We start from the raw sequence: 13436 nt of genomic DNA on the forward strand, positions 1-13436 counted from the left end.
TCCAATCTATTTTTAACTCTTACGCAGTCTGTGCAGGTTGTGCAATGGGCTTTGGCTGCTTTCTTTTCAGCCGGGGTATAGCAGTAGGCTGATTTTCAACAAATGTGACAAGTGGCCTTTGCAGTGGTCAGCTTTAAGCTTTGAACCCTCAGAGGGAAATGTGGGGGCGGAAACCCTTGTGCTGCAGCTTATAAGGAAACCCACCTTGGATGAGGACATCTCCCCCCCTCCACACACACTTCTGTTCTTCCCATTGATAAGTTCAGCTATCTTGATCTGAGTCCATTGAAGCAGGCTGCATTTGAAAACAGCTTGTAATTTTTTTTTCCTTTTTAAAAGAAGAGCAAGATTTCAGTGTCTCTCCATCGCTTTATAGGAAAATGACTGCAATGCCATGCTAAGACTTCATTAAGGCACATACACAGGTAGGTGGAGATCTGCATGCTTTTATCCATTCTCGTTCCACGATGCAAAGAAATGAAATATAAGATTGGAAACATAGCTGGAATGCATGAAACAAGTTTATCTTTTAAAGGATCTGAAGCTAAATTCGGTAACTTGACAAATTGGCTCAATAGTGAATTTTGTCTGTTTAAAAACATACATTTATTCTGAAAATGGAACTATCGTGTCTGCTAGATAATCAGGGCGTGGCACCGCTTATGTAACAAAAGATTTTTTTTAAAAGCTCAGCATCCTAGACATTTTGAAGTCAAAGATGAAAATGACTAGGTTGTTCGCTGAGATGCAAAACTATACAATGTGGACATAAATATGAAAAAATTGAAAATATTTAAATTCTGCCCTAGGGAGCGGGTCTTTCTGTGTTTGCCATGGAAACTTGTTTTAATAATCATTTTTCTTATATAAAGATTTGTGAGATCAGTAAGGAAGTATTTAGTGTGTTTCTTGTTTCTTTTAAGATGTCGGGTATTTTAAACAAAAAAGCACCTAATGATGTCCCTTTTCACCTTGAACTGAATATGAATTCGTGTTTGGCTTATTTCACAATCATTAAGAAGCACCTATAGATACTAACTGAGAGTTATTCTGAAATAATTCTTTTATGTATCTGAAATATATTCTAGCATATATGTGCTTCACATTAACGTTGGGCCAAAACCTGTTTCCTTGGCAACCAAATCCTGTTAAAGGGTGTAACAGCAGAGCTGCAAAGGTAGTTGTTATTGTCTAATTCCACAGTGCAAATAAATGATGAGCTCATATTACATTTCTGAGCAACTCTAATTTCTAAAATGATGTGAGGTTTTAGCACTGCATAGATCAGGAACCTCATCTCAAACTGACTGTAGCAAGCAATGTAACTGTACAGTATATCTTTTTCACAAAAAACAACCCCACTGTATGAAGTACTTCATAGTGACAGACACATGTGACACATACGTGTCTAAAACAGTAATTCAGTCTCAGTTGTGTACTGTAGTTAAAATTACAGACAGCTGAAAATCACAAATATCTTTAAGTCTTTCCTCATCATTTCTTTTAGCAGTAAGTAAAGATACAGACTCATTACAAGACAGACCTAACAGAATCCCTCAGCTTAACCAACTTGAACACCTTTTAAACTGACGGGGGGGATGGGTGGGAACAATGAGGTGATCCAATTTGTGATGAACTGTAATATTGATGGAAGGTACCAAAGATTCTGCAACTTTGAATATATACTAGCATTGTTTGGTGGAAAGGGATTCATGTGATATTCACAGCAATATCTATAATAATCAAACCTTGGGATGTACAGCATCTGTTACGGAGTATTAAACATAGCTACGTATTTCATATAGCTCAGCTAAAACATGGGTTCTTCCCCTCTGACTTGAGCACATCTCACTGCAAAGATATTTTTTTAGCATGGTAGCCATTTTCTTTTCACATCCTTGACTTTAAAGCTACTAAAATGATGTATCGGTTGAGATCAACAATGGACTCACAGGCTCAGTGGACATTTTAGAAGTAGAATCCTGTTGGCCATTTATGTTAATACGCATAGCAAAGCAATTTTGCACATATAATGCTAATTTTCACTTTTTTAAAGACTCGGTTGCTCATTAAACTCTTGATGGATATAATAAATCTGTTCTAGAAGATGGCTAATAACACTTGTTTTAGTCTGCAGCCCTATGCGTATGTGGAAGTAAATACCATTGAACTCAGTGGGGCTTACTTCTGAGTATAAATGTCTCAGATTGCACTGTCAGAATGACAACTTAGAATACGCGTATTTAATTCACAATGATTATATTAGGTAGATACACAACGATCAATTTTCCCATTTCATTTTCAGTAAGTTACTTTAAAACAATTACTTCCTTCCAATGATATTTTAAAACTCTGGGCTCATTATATTATTGATTTAATTATCTGTAGCTGCATAATTTTGATGGTTTTTTCTAATAATGCATTTTAATCATCGGCTCCTTGGTGCTATGATTATTATTAATTTCATAGATGGTGTTTCTGTTTTAAAACATTTGGCTTTTTGCCAAGCTTAACCTGCGTCACAACAATGTTGTATGATTTAACTCTTTTTATTAAGGTTTTCTATAGGAATGGGTCCAAATGATGATTTACAAATGAACTGTCTATCAGTACATTTCAGCATGGTTGCTTTTGACCTCTTACTTTCTATCTCATGAAGGGAATGTTTTGTCGTCGTCCCCCCATGACTTTGGGAAAATATATCAGTAGCAGATTGCAACCAGCAAGTATTCCTATGCTGTTCTCCAATTTGAAAATTTTATGTGATTGTGAACTGTGTGCCGTTTGTTTGCTTGCTTGCTTGCTTGCTTGCCTGTTTGCTCTTTTAAAGCATATATCACTTTCAAATCAAAACTTTTCAAGGCAGTTTACATTTAAAAACATAGAATAATCAAAACTGCAAAATAACTGCATCAATTAAAACTGACAGCTACAATATAAATCCTTTAAGTAGCTCTGAAAGAATTGAGAAAAGTCTTTGCCTGATTCTAAAAAAAATAACAATATAGATGTATAATGCACCTCTCTGGGTATGGAGTCTAGCCTGGATGCCTTTAAAAGGGGATTGGACAAGTTTCTGGAGGAAAAATCCATTACGGGGTACAAGCCATGATGTGTATGCGCAACCTCCTGATTTTAGAAATGGGTTATGTCAGAATGCCAGATGCAAGGGAGGGCACCAGGATGAGGTGTCTTGTTATCTGGTGTGCTCCCTGGGGCATTTGGTGGGCCGCTGTGAGATACAGGAAGCTGGACTAGATGGGCCTATGGCCTGATCCAGTGGGGCTGTTCTTATGTTCTTATGAGTATAAATAGCAGGGATGGGCACTCGACAGTTGCTCTAAGTGGCTGTTTTTGACTACTCGAGTTGAATTTTTTTAATCTTTATTTATTTCAATTGACACACAAACATACAAACATATAACATACATTTAGGAGTGCTAAATACCATATACCTTTACTAATTGATCATACCATATCTCCTAATCTACTAATCATCTACTTCAAGCTTTTATTAATTTATCCATTTATTTATATAATATATAATAAATTTTCCCTAATGCCCTATACTATATTTTCTAAATATTCACTTTCTATCAAGCGTAAACTAACTTTAGTTACTCATTAATATTAAAACAAAATAATCTAGTTACCAAAATATAACATATAAAATAATTCTTCCATCTATTTCTGAGTCTTCTACTCATTTATGTATTTCTTATATCATATATGATAAATTTTCCTAATTCCCAATAATATATTTTCTAAATATTCACTTTCTATCATCTCAACTTACTCATTAATATCAAATAAAAATAATCTAATTTTCAAACTATTATAAAACCAACCATCTCTTATAATGTATTCTTTACCATTCTCCCATCTAATCTTCCAGTACTCAAATCTAATTCTCCAATCTAGTTACATTTCTTTTTCTTTGACATATTAACCATATATAAAACAATTCATCTACACGTTAACATTTCCAATTATTTTTTTAATGCATTCCAATTCATATATATCAATTTCGTATGTATTTTTATAGAATAGTTTTTGACCATTATTATTAATCAAATAAGATCCTCCAATTTTCTTTAACCCTCAGGTTAACCCTCAGGTTTCTTTTTCTTTCTTACTTTCCATTTTTTCTCCTGTAACATCTTTAAGAGTTTATCTCTATAACAAAATCTAATAGATCCACACTTTCTTATATATGTTCATTCTTCCAGTTAACTGGAGTATATTTTCTCCTTCTTGTTCCAACAAATTTTGTATTTTGTGCACCCATGTTACTCTCTCCATCTTCTCTATTTTGATCTCCATCTGCACCTCCTCTCCATCCTGTTGACTTCTTCCCGTGTCCAGTCTTCTGGTTTCGTCCCTCACCAGCTTCCTTTCTGCTTTCTCACTCCCTTGATCTTGTTTATCTTCTGCTTGTTTCTTTGCATCTTCCAATTGCTCCTTGCACACATCCATCTGATGGGAGAGAGTCTCTAAACTGGCTTGAACCTGCAAAAACCAACTCAACTGCTATCTTCCCACTGTGAGCAGTTTTTCCATATTTGTCAGGATCATTTGAATCCAAATATCTGGAATGGGCTCCATCTTGCAATTTCTCTCTAATCCACAAGATGTCTACCGTATTATTCTCCTTACTTCCACCACATTTTATCAGACCGACATTCTTTGAATTCTTCTTACAGATGACAGTACGGTTAATGGAGAAAAACAAAACGAAAGAAGCAGTCTCAAGAAGACAAAACTCTTTCAAGTCTAATAAAAATCATGTCCACAAATAATTCTGGATTTAGTCCAGACACCAAATTATATTTATAGTTATAATCCATGACGGATTTATTCCACTACAAAGATAAAGAGCACTTTCAACATCCTTAAAAAGTTTCTCATTAACACCTCCAGTGTATTCAGGGCTTTTAGCCAAATCAGTCAATCAAAGCCGGAGACAATATTAACACATGCTTATCTTAAATTTCCAACTTAAACTTTACACTTCATGCTTTTTCTTCCATATGATATCTTAGCACAGAACCAGCAGCTTGATTGCAGACACTGCACCTCCCCCAATATTGTCCCTGAGGATTAGGTTTCTGAGAAGAGAGCCCCCCCTTCCTGGTTGGGCTTTCAAACTCTCAGATACCTGCAGCGTGGAAAGATCTTATCTCTCCTGATAAAGATCTTCAGATCCTCTTCAGACCTGCAGTTTTTTGGGGGGAAAACAGACTGTCTCTCAGGAGCCCCTGGAGACATGTCTGTTCATCCACTGTTGGCTCCCCCTCCCCGAGTTGACTTGAATCTTGAATGTCACTGAACCCAACTTGATTCATGAGTTGGGGCCAGTGACTCAAATAAAGAGTCTGAACTCAAAATGACTCGAGTCCCTATCTCTGTAGTATGTCTTGTGTTCTTTCTTACTTACACACCCCACCACCCTTTTTTCTGTACATTTTTGCACGATTTTTCAAAATCAGGACTCAAAAGGACTTGAAATTTTTTCAAATCAGGTTGCAATAGGTACACACTATGACTTGTGAGCTGAAGGGTCACTTATTTGCAACTCAACTTGTGACAAACTTTGTGACTTGGGCACATCGCTGATAAATGGGGTGCCACAATCTAAGAGGCCCTTTTTTCAATTACCAGCCTTGACACCCTGGACAGCAAGAGTGTGGAGAGGAGAACCTCCAGTGAAAATGGAAGCACGTAGATTCAGGAAAAATGGTCAGAGAGTCCTGCAGATTCTCATATCTCAGACACTGCTAATGAGATAATAGCAATGCATCTTTCTTGGCCATGAAAACATGGCATATGTTTTCTTTTGCATATGAAAACATGATACTGGATTACCATTGGAACTGATTTATTCCTTTCAAATGGCCATTAAATAATGTTTTATCATTTATTTTATGTTTCTTACTGTTTCTATTGCTTTTTATTGTAAGCCATCTTGAGCGTTTACAATTTATAATGATGTATATAAAAGATCTACACAGCTTTTAGCAGCACAATCTTATGCTTGGCTACTCAGATGTAAGAATTAATTGGGACTTATTCCCAGGTAAGTGTATATAGGATTTCAGCCTAAAATGTATTAAAGCAAGGAAGATACTATAAAGCAAGAATAAATGAGCAAATAAATAATAGAGTTGAGCCATCTCCACAAGCTCACGCAGAAAAGGATAGCCATTCTGAATGACCATTGAAATGCATTAAGACAGTGGTTCTCACCCCTTTGGCATTGGGACTAACTTTTTAGAATGAGAATCTGTCAGGACCCACTGGAAGTGACATCATCAAGCAGAAACATTTCTAACACTCCTAGGCTGCAATTCTATCTACATTTACCCAGGAGTAAGTCCCATTTACTGTCACTGTAAAAAGCATCTTCATAGTAACCTGTCAAAAGTAAAGATTTGTGACGTTTCCCCAAATACAGTCACATACCATGGTAGCATTAAGTCTAATATACTAAAATAAAATATTGAAATGAATGGCTACCCACCTGAAATTGGCTCGCAACCCACCTAGTGGGTCCCAACCCACAGTTTGAGAAATACTACATTAAGATGATGGGGTAAACTGGAGAATCACATGTATGAAGTATCAGAAGTCCCACAATCAGCCACAAACACACACAGGGAGTTCCATAAAGCCCATTGGGTTGCTTATAGCCACGCTTCCTTTTCTCTGTCATCCTGTAGGTACTACTTAGAATTAATATAATGGATTCTTGAGGGCCCATGTATACTATTTATTCCACATCAAGTATTATGTTTCCAGTCTTCTAGATGGGGGGGGGGGGAGAGAGGTAGTGGCTAAGATTGAGAGAAACCTCCCGCCGTACATCCATTATATGAGCTTGTGGTGAGATTGTAGATGTACACTCCATATGTAAATGGGCTAGTATTTTGAGTCTCTACAATAATATATTGGGATGGATCAGTATCCTACACCCTCCTCTGCATATTTTGACAAACGACCATATTAGGAATGTGGTTGACATGACAAAAAATTAAACCAGCCAGCACTGGGCTTTTATATTGCTTTTTATGGTCAGTCAGGTAGAGCACTGCCTAAAGGTGATGTCCATTAGAGGGCCCACCTGTTCAGTCCAACCCCTGGATCCTCAGTACTAATGGCAGTGATAGAGCCAGAAGTGCCAACTTGGGCTTTGGGGGCCCGGTGCAGAATTTTTCCCCAGCAATTGCCAGCAACCAAGCACTGTAGGCTTTATGTAATATTCCAAGCATTTAATGTATATTTTTGTAGGGGCCCACCCCTGGAGGGGCCTGGAGCAGGCTTGTTCCGCCCCCAGGGAAACCTCAGATTGGCTGGAGGGGGAGGGGTTCCAGTACCCTTGTCGTCCTCCTTAGCAGCGCTGCCACACCTGGCTTGGGAGCAGGAGCTGTTCACCTCACAGCTCCCTGCTTCACACTGCCCCCTCTCATCCCTGGCTTCCCTGTTTTATGGAGCAAGCCCACCCCCTTTTGGCCCTCCCCTTCCTCCAGGTGGGGCAGAAAAGGCCTTTCCTGCTCCTGGCTTGTTTCTTTGTTTGCCCTGCCAGCCCCCTCTGTCTGGTTGGGGTGAGCCAACCTTCTTTGCCCCCCTCAAGGGCAGGGAAGCCTCCCCACCCTGGGCATGGGGTGCCTGCTCCAGGGTAAGTCAGGGATCAGGGCATCTGGGAGGGGCCCCGACAATTTTATTTCAGTAAATCAAAAAGTTTACAAGTTAGGCCAGTGTTAATGGTTGGCATATTGAACAGTAGCCTGTATGATAGAGCCCTCACTGGGAAATTGAATCAAACTCCAGACCCAAATCCTTTTTTGCTGTTCTGTGGAAGGCTGAAACAAGAATATAAATAAAGGTTTTGTTTGTTTTTCTAATATAGAGGAAGAATATGAGCAAGGATGTAGTCAAGAGTGTACGTTTGATATTGGCCTGGTTCCATTATCTGCTCTCATTGAGTTTGGACACCCCTGTTCATAAGCAATTCCCTGCCTCTAAAATTGCATTTATTTATACCAGGGGTGTCCAAAGTTTTTGACAGGAGGGCCACATCAGCTCTCTGACACTGTGTCAGGGGCCGGGGGGGAAAAAAGAATTAATTTACATTTAAAATTTAAATAAATTTACATAAGTTTACATAAATGAATATATTAAAGATGAACTTATATGAATGAATGACGGTCTTGCAATAGCTCAATGCCTATAAAAGACCTTGCACAAAGCAAGGCTGGCCTTTCCTTTGCTGCTGCTGCTGCATCACAGATGTGAAAGAGCAAGCAGTGGAGGGAGCTCTTATCCCACAGCTCACACAAGAGGTCAAACAGTCGCCCTCACGCTGAGAGAAGTTGCTTTGGGCCAGTGTGGGCTTCAGCAAATCTCTGGAGGGCCAGAGGCTCATTGGAGACAGGGGACTCCCTGAGGGCCGCATTGAGAGGCCTCAAGGGCCGCAAGTGGCCCCCGGGCCGGGGTTTGGGCACCCCTGATTTATACATACATATATACTGTACTGTCTTTCCTGTGTTCAAGGCAGTAAGCTTCTCTGCCTCCTTCTGCTCTTTCATGTAAAACAGGGCCATAATTCCATTGGTTCCCAAATTGTGGGTCAGGACCCACCAGTGGATCACAACCTGATTTGAAACATGTATTGAGTCCTAAGGAAACTGATACAGAGCAGCATATACATGTTTACAGATGAGTAGGTGACTGACTGTGTCTTGGTCCACTTTGAAGGGCAGGTAAAGGGGAACGTAAAGCCACTAGAATGGTCCCCATCTGATGAACATGGAGCTCAACAAACACTCCAGAAGGCCTCCCTCTCCTCTCCAAAGATGAAAACAGAGGCTTGAACAGCTGGTAATGTGAAACTTTTTTAGCCTCGTAAAGCTACAACTCTGTTGGGTCCCAACAGAGTGTCATTTTAAAAAGTGAGTCCTGATGCTAAAAAGTTTAGGAATTACTGCCATAATGTACATACCTAAAGTCAAACCCCAAATCTTCTAATTGTCTGCTGTTTTCACTGTTTCAACAGTATTGCATTGCCTGAAATCCTGGCAGTCTGGTTCAATTCAGCAGTCCAAAATCAAATCACTCAGAGATCCACTTTGTACGTATTTTTAATAAATTAGGGGACCACACTATTATGTACACCAGAGAAGCATTTTTGTCACATTTTAACTATGATTGTCATCCAATTACAGAAATCTTAGCTGAGCACATGAGAAAAAAGTTATAAAGCAAAAAAGGGAATTCATTCATAATTTGCAACATGCTTATCCAACCACACATGCACAATACTCAGGATAAGGCACACGGCTCAGCAGCATCACCATAGAAGGGGCTTTGTCCCTTCTTGCTCACCACACATAGGAGGGAACATTTCTTCTAAGAGACGGTTACCATTTACATCTTTGATAAGTATTTGTATTTAAAATGTTTAAAATCTCCTGGCCAGTTAACCACAAGCACCTTTTTTGGTCCATTTACATGTTTTTATTTGATTAGTCTGACTGATCTTAACAATGATTTGCAGTCCTAATTTTAGCCCATTCTCTGTTAATTTCTGCAGCCCTCTTTCTCTTTTCTCACAACACCATGACGAGATCTAACTCCCTCCCATCTCCCTCATTCCTACTAAGCCTCTTTCTTTTTTTTCCTTCTACACTTCATGCTGTTTTTTCTCTGCATCCCCATCCTATTATTCTCCCCATCCTATTACTCCTCCACCCTTTTCTCTCCTCACCCTTTGAGGCCTTCTATGCCACTGTTATCCCTCTTTCCCTCTGCACCACATAGTGCTCAACCCCTTTTTTCCTCTCCAAAACTCCACAGGTCTGTTTGTACTCCTATATGTCTCTCTTTGCTCTGCATCGTTTTTAATCCCCCCCCCCGAAGTTTATGTACACTCCCATCTTTATACATTACTCTTTTCTCTCTTTCCACTCGCTGCAGTTTTTTGCGAGCCGATCCATTGTACTTGCCTGTACTTGTTCTTTTCCTTCCTTTATATGGTAACCAGCTGACTAGAAAACAAAGTAGCCTCACCAGCTCATAAGATTTTAAGAGTAGCTTAATTTGCAGAAATCAGCATATGAAGCTTTTCACAATTTGGAGATAAACATCACCCATGAATATATACAAACCAAGCTATTCTTGAAGGCACAGCTACAGAGATCAGGTAAAAAGTTGGCAACTCTATTTTTTCATATTCCACAGTGCCCTCTGCACTCCAACCAGTCTGCTACCCTCCACTAGCTTCTCAGTACCTTCAGCATCATTACACTTCCCTTCCATCAGTTCCAGGTTCTTTCTCTTTCCCCCCTACCTTTCCAATCAAAATAAAGCCAAAGCAGGTTTGTTGAGGGTTAAAGGAACAACAATAAATCATAAAATAAAAGTTACAGTGCAACAAAAAAATCTATCACAGAACAGAAGAACCTGCAAATAAAATCTCTGGACAACTAATTACAGACCTGTTGGGTCTGTAAGCTAAGGGCTCACTAGTGTCAAAGATGTACCAAGGAACAAATCACACTAGTCAAGGAAGGAGCTGCAGTCAGCTCACCACTCATGTTATGCAAAACTACTTTACCTGGACTGAAGATGAATAAGGGTAAGAACCATCCAAGGGCTACATGGCAGTCTTTCGCTTCTTCTCAACAAAGTCAAATATGGGGCAGATAACTTCAGGTTGAAGAACTTTCTGCATCTTCTTCTGAAACTGGATAATCATATCGTGGGTTATCAGTTTCTGTAAATATGATCTTTCCATAAATAGAAACTGGTTTAGAACTGTTTATTAATCAGCAAACGAGAGGTGTTAATTTGAAAAAGCGGACTTGAACATGTCCCAGTCTCCTTTTTATGTACCTAACTGTTACTGACACCATTTGCAAAGATGCTAATATGAGTATAGTTCTGTTATTATGTCATTCAAAGTGGTATCTTAGTCATTAGAATTTTTACCAAACACAGACTAGAACTTACCAGCACTATGCTACTTTTATTTCAGTACTCTCTTAATTTTATTTTTACTTTGCAAATTAGGCAATTGAAGCTATAAATCCTGTTTTGAAAACTGTTATTTTCTAATGAACTATTTCTTTTACTGGATGTTAGAGTCCACCCAAGCCCTCCCGCTACCTGAGGCAGCTTACCAAATGCTTCCAGCCTTATCTGCTGATGCGTTAGCATCTGATCTTCCCACTCTCTGGAAAAGGAAGAGGGGGCTGGAGCAGAAGTGTGGAGGAGAGTGGTAGACTAGAACACTGGAGTAGAAGCTGGTAGGCAGACAGAGGTAGGTGCTCCCAGCCATTCTGTTGTCTGAGGGGACCACCTCACTCAGCCTCATCCATGAGCCGTTTTTGTTTGTGGGCAAGTCTGCAGACAACTGCCATACCGCTGCCCGAGAGGGAGCCAGCTCAGTTTCTTCAATGAGCTCTGCTTTGCTTCAGCAGATAAACCCTCTTCTTCCCTTCCACATCCTTGAGTGGCTAAGTCTCGGGTCTAATATAAACAGTAGCAAAATAAAGTGGGAATGAAGCAGAAGAGTCCTGAGAAGGGAGAGTGGCCTGTTCTTAGTGGACTGCAGCTGGTGTGTGTGTGTACGTGCTACTTCTTAATGCTCTCTTGTGTAATAATATCCTATTAGAAAGGAACTAGCACAGCAAGAAGTGAACTGAGCTTTCTTTCTTTGTGATATATTACTACACATACTCCCTGACTTACGCACTTCCGCGTTAGTGCTTTCGCGCAGGTGCAGTGTGTCCTTTGCTGGTGATTCTGCACAGGCCTGATAATGCTGGTCTGGCAAGAACTGGCTGTTTCAACCTATATCAGTTTCAAGTTATGAATGGGCCTCCAGACCTAACCTCTCCCTAAGTAGGGGACAGAGTGTATTTGCTGGTACTTTCTTCAAAAGTCTGGGAGAATGATGCAAATGGCAAAGTGGTCTATGTGGTCCAAACCTCATTCTACTGCAAATATAAGTCAGGCCTGACATCCTGCTCGTTAGGTTGGAGTTTTTGATCAGAAAAATCCTGTAAGCCCAGCAAAAACTGTCTGAAAACCTCCACTGCCATATTACATAAGGCATTTAGGGCGCAATCCAAACCTGCACGGGAACAGGCAAGCCAGGAGGCTTGCGCTGTATCCAGTGCAGGATTGTGGCCAGAAGTGGCTTAGACAGAGCCAAGGGGAAACTCTTGCCTGGGTAAGGGCTGCTGACCCCAATGGGTCTCCTCGGACTTGCGCCACCTCCTGAGGTGGCACAAGTCAGAGGAGAGCGGAGCAGCTTGAAGCCACTTTGTTCTCCCAGGAATGGGGGTTGTGCCAGATCCCAGCCCCACCGCCCTCTCCTCACCCACCTGCCCACCCACTCCTGGGGTCACCCATTGTTCTCCCACCCCCCGCCCAGGGACACCTCCCTCCCACCTCCTCCCTGTCCCCCACCTTTTCTGCTTGTGTTGGTGCAGGCGGGCCGACACAAGCGGCTGAGGGGAAGCCAGCGCAGAGGAATCTGTCAGCCCCTGCAGGCAAGTGCTTCTCGTAGCGCCAGCCTGGCTTCCCCTCGAGGAGACGCAAACGTGCTTTATGGCACGTTTGCAACCTCCAGGCCAGCCCAAGGGACTTGGGAGCTGCAAGTTGGGAACTGCAAGTTAGGATTGCGCCCTTAGTGAATTACTCCTCTCATTAAGGAGAAGTTACTTGGCAATGTAGGGGGTATTAGGAGGAGGAAACAAAGTTCATTCTGGGCTCAACCATTTGTTGCTTTGGAGAAAGGGCACTGCATATGCTGCTGAGGGTATGTGTGTGTATAGGTACACAGGAAGGGTAATTGGAGCTGGTCCAAGGCCTGGTCTACCATACAGCAAAATAAAGTGGTAGAATGGACTCTCAGAGTGGGTGCAGATGCCTTTTCTGGATGCTTCCGCATTTTAAAGATTTCCTGCAAAAATGAAAGTGACACAACTGTTGTCTACACAATAGGTAGAAAGATTCCTGTCTAGGCCATTTCTTGCAGTGGTAGTATTCCACTTTCAGGGACTTTTATACTGGAGGGCATCTACAAATGCATCTGACAGCTTGAATGGCATAGACTAGGGGTGTCAGACTCATTTCATACAGTGAGCTGAATAGCATTCATGGCACCTACTGGGCTGGAAGTGATGTTATTAGGCAGGAACCAACATCATTAAGCAGGTAATGACCAGAAATAAGCACTTTTTTCTCACTTAGAAATTCATTAGATGCAAATGACAGATAAGAAAATATGTAAACCTTGATATGGTTTCAAGGTATGGGAGACCCCGATTATCATGCAGGCTGCCCTTTCAGCAATGCAGCTTTTGCCTGTGCATCATTTTTCAGCTCAGCAACTGAGAGGTGCTTTGCAAAGTGACGCCTTGGCAGAAGAG

General features: G+C 40.7%; 1 protein-coding gene across 1 annotated transcript in view; it reads left to right on the forward strand.

Annotated features, from left to right (window-relative positions):
- Positions 1-13436, forward strand: part of ZBTB38 (zinc finger and BTB domain containing 38) — a 37119-nt gene that overhangs the window by 1379 nt on the left and 22304 nt on the right. The window contains exon 2 of the mRNA XM_066621235.1: positions 377-425. The gene's annotated coding sequence lies outside the window, so the exon portion shown is untranslated. The remainder of the gene's footprint in view (positions 1-376; positions 426-13436) is intronic.

This window comes from Tiliqua scincoides, chromosome 3, assembly GCF_035046505.1.
Source record: "Tiliqua scincoides isolate rTilSci1 chromosome 3, rTilSci1.hap2, whole genome shotgun sequence".
NCBI classification, from domain to species: Eukaryota; Metazoa; Chordata; class Lepidosauria; order Squamata; family Scincidae; genus Tiliqua; species Tiliqua scincoides.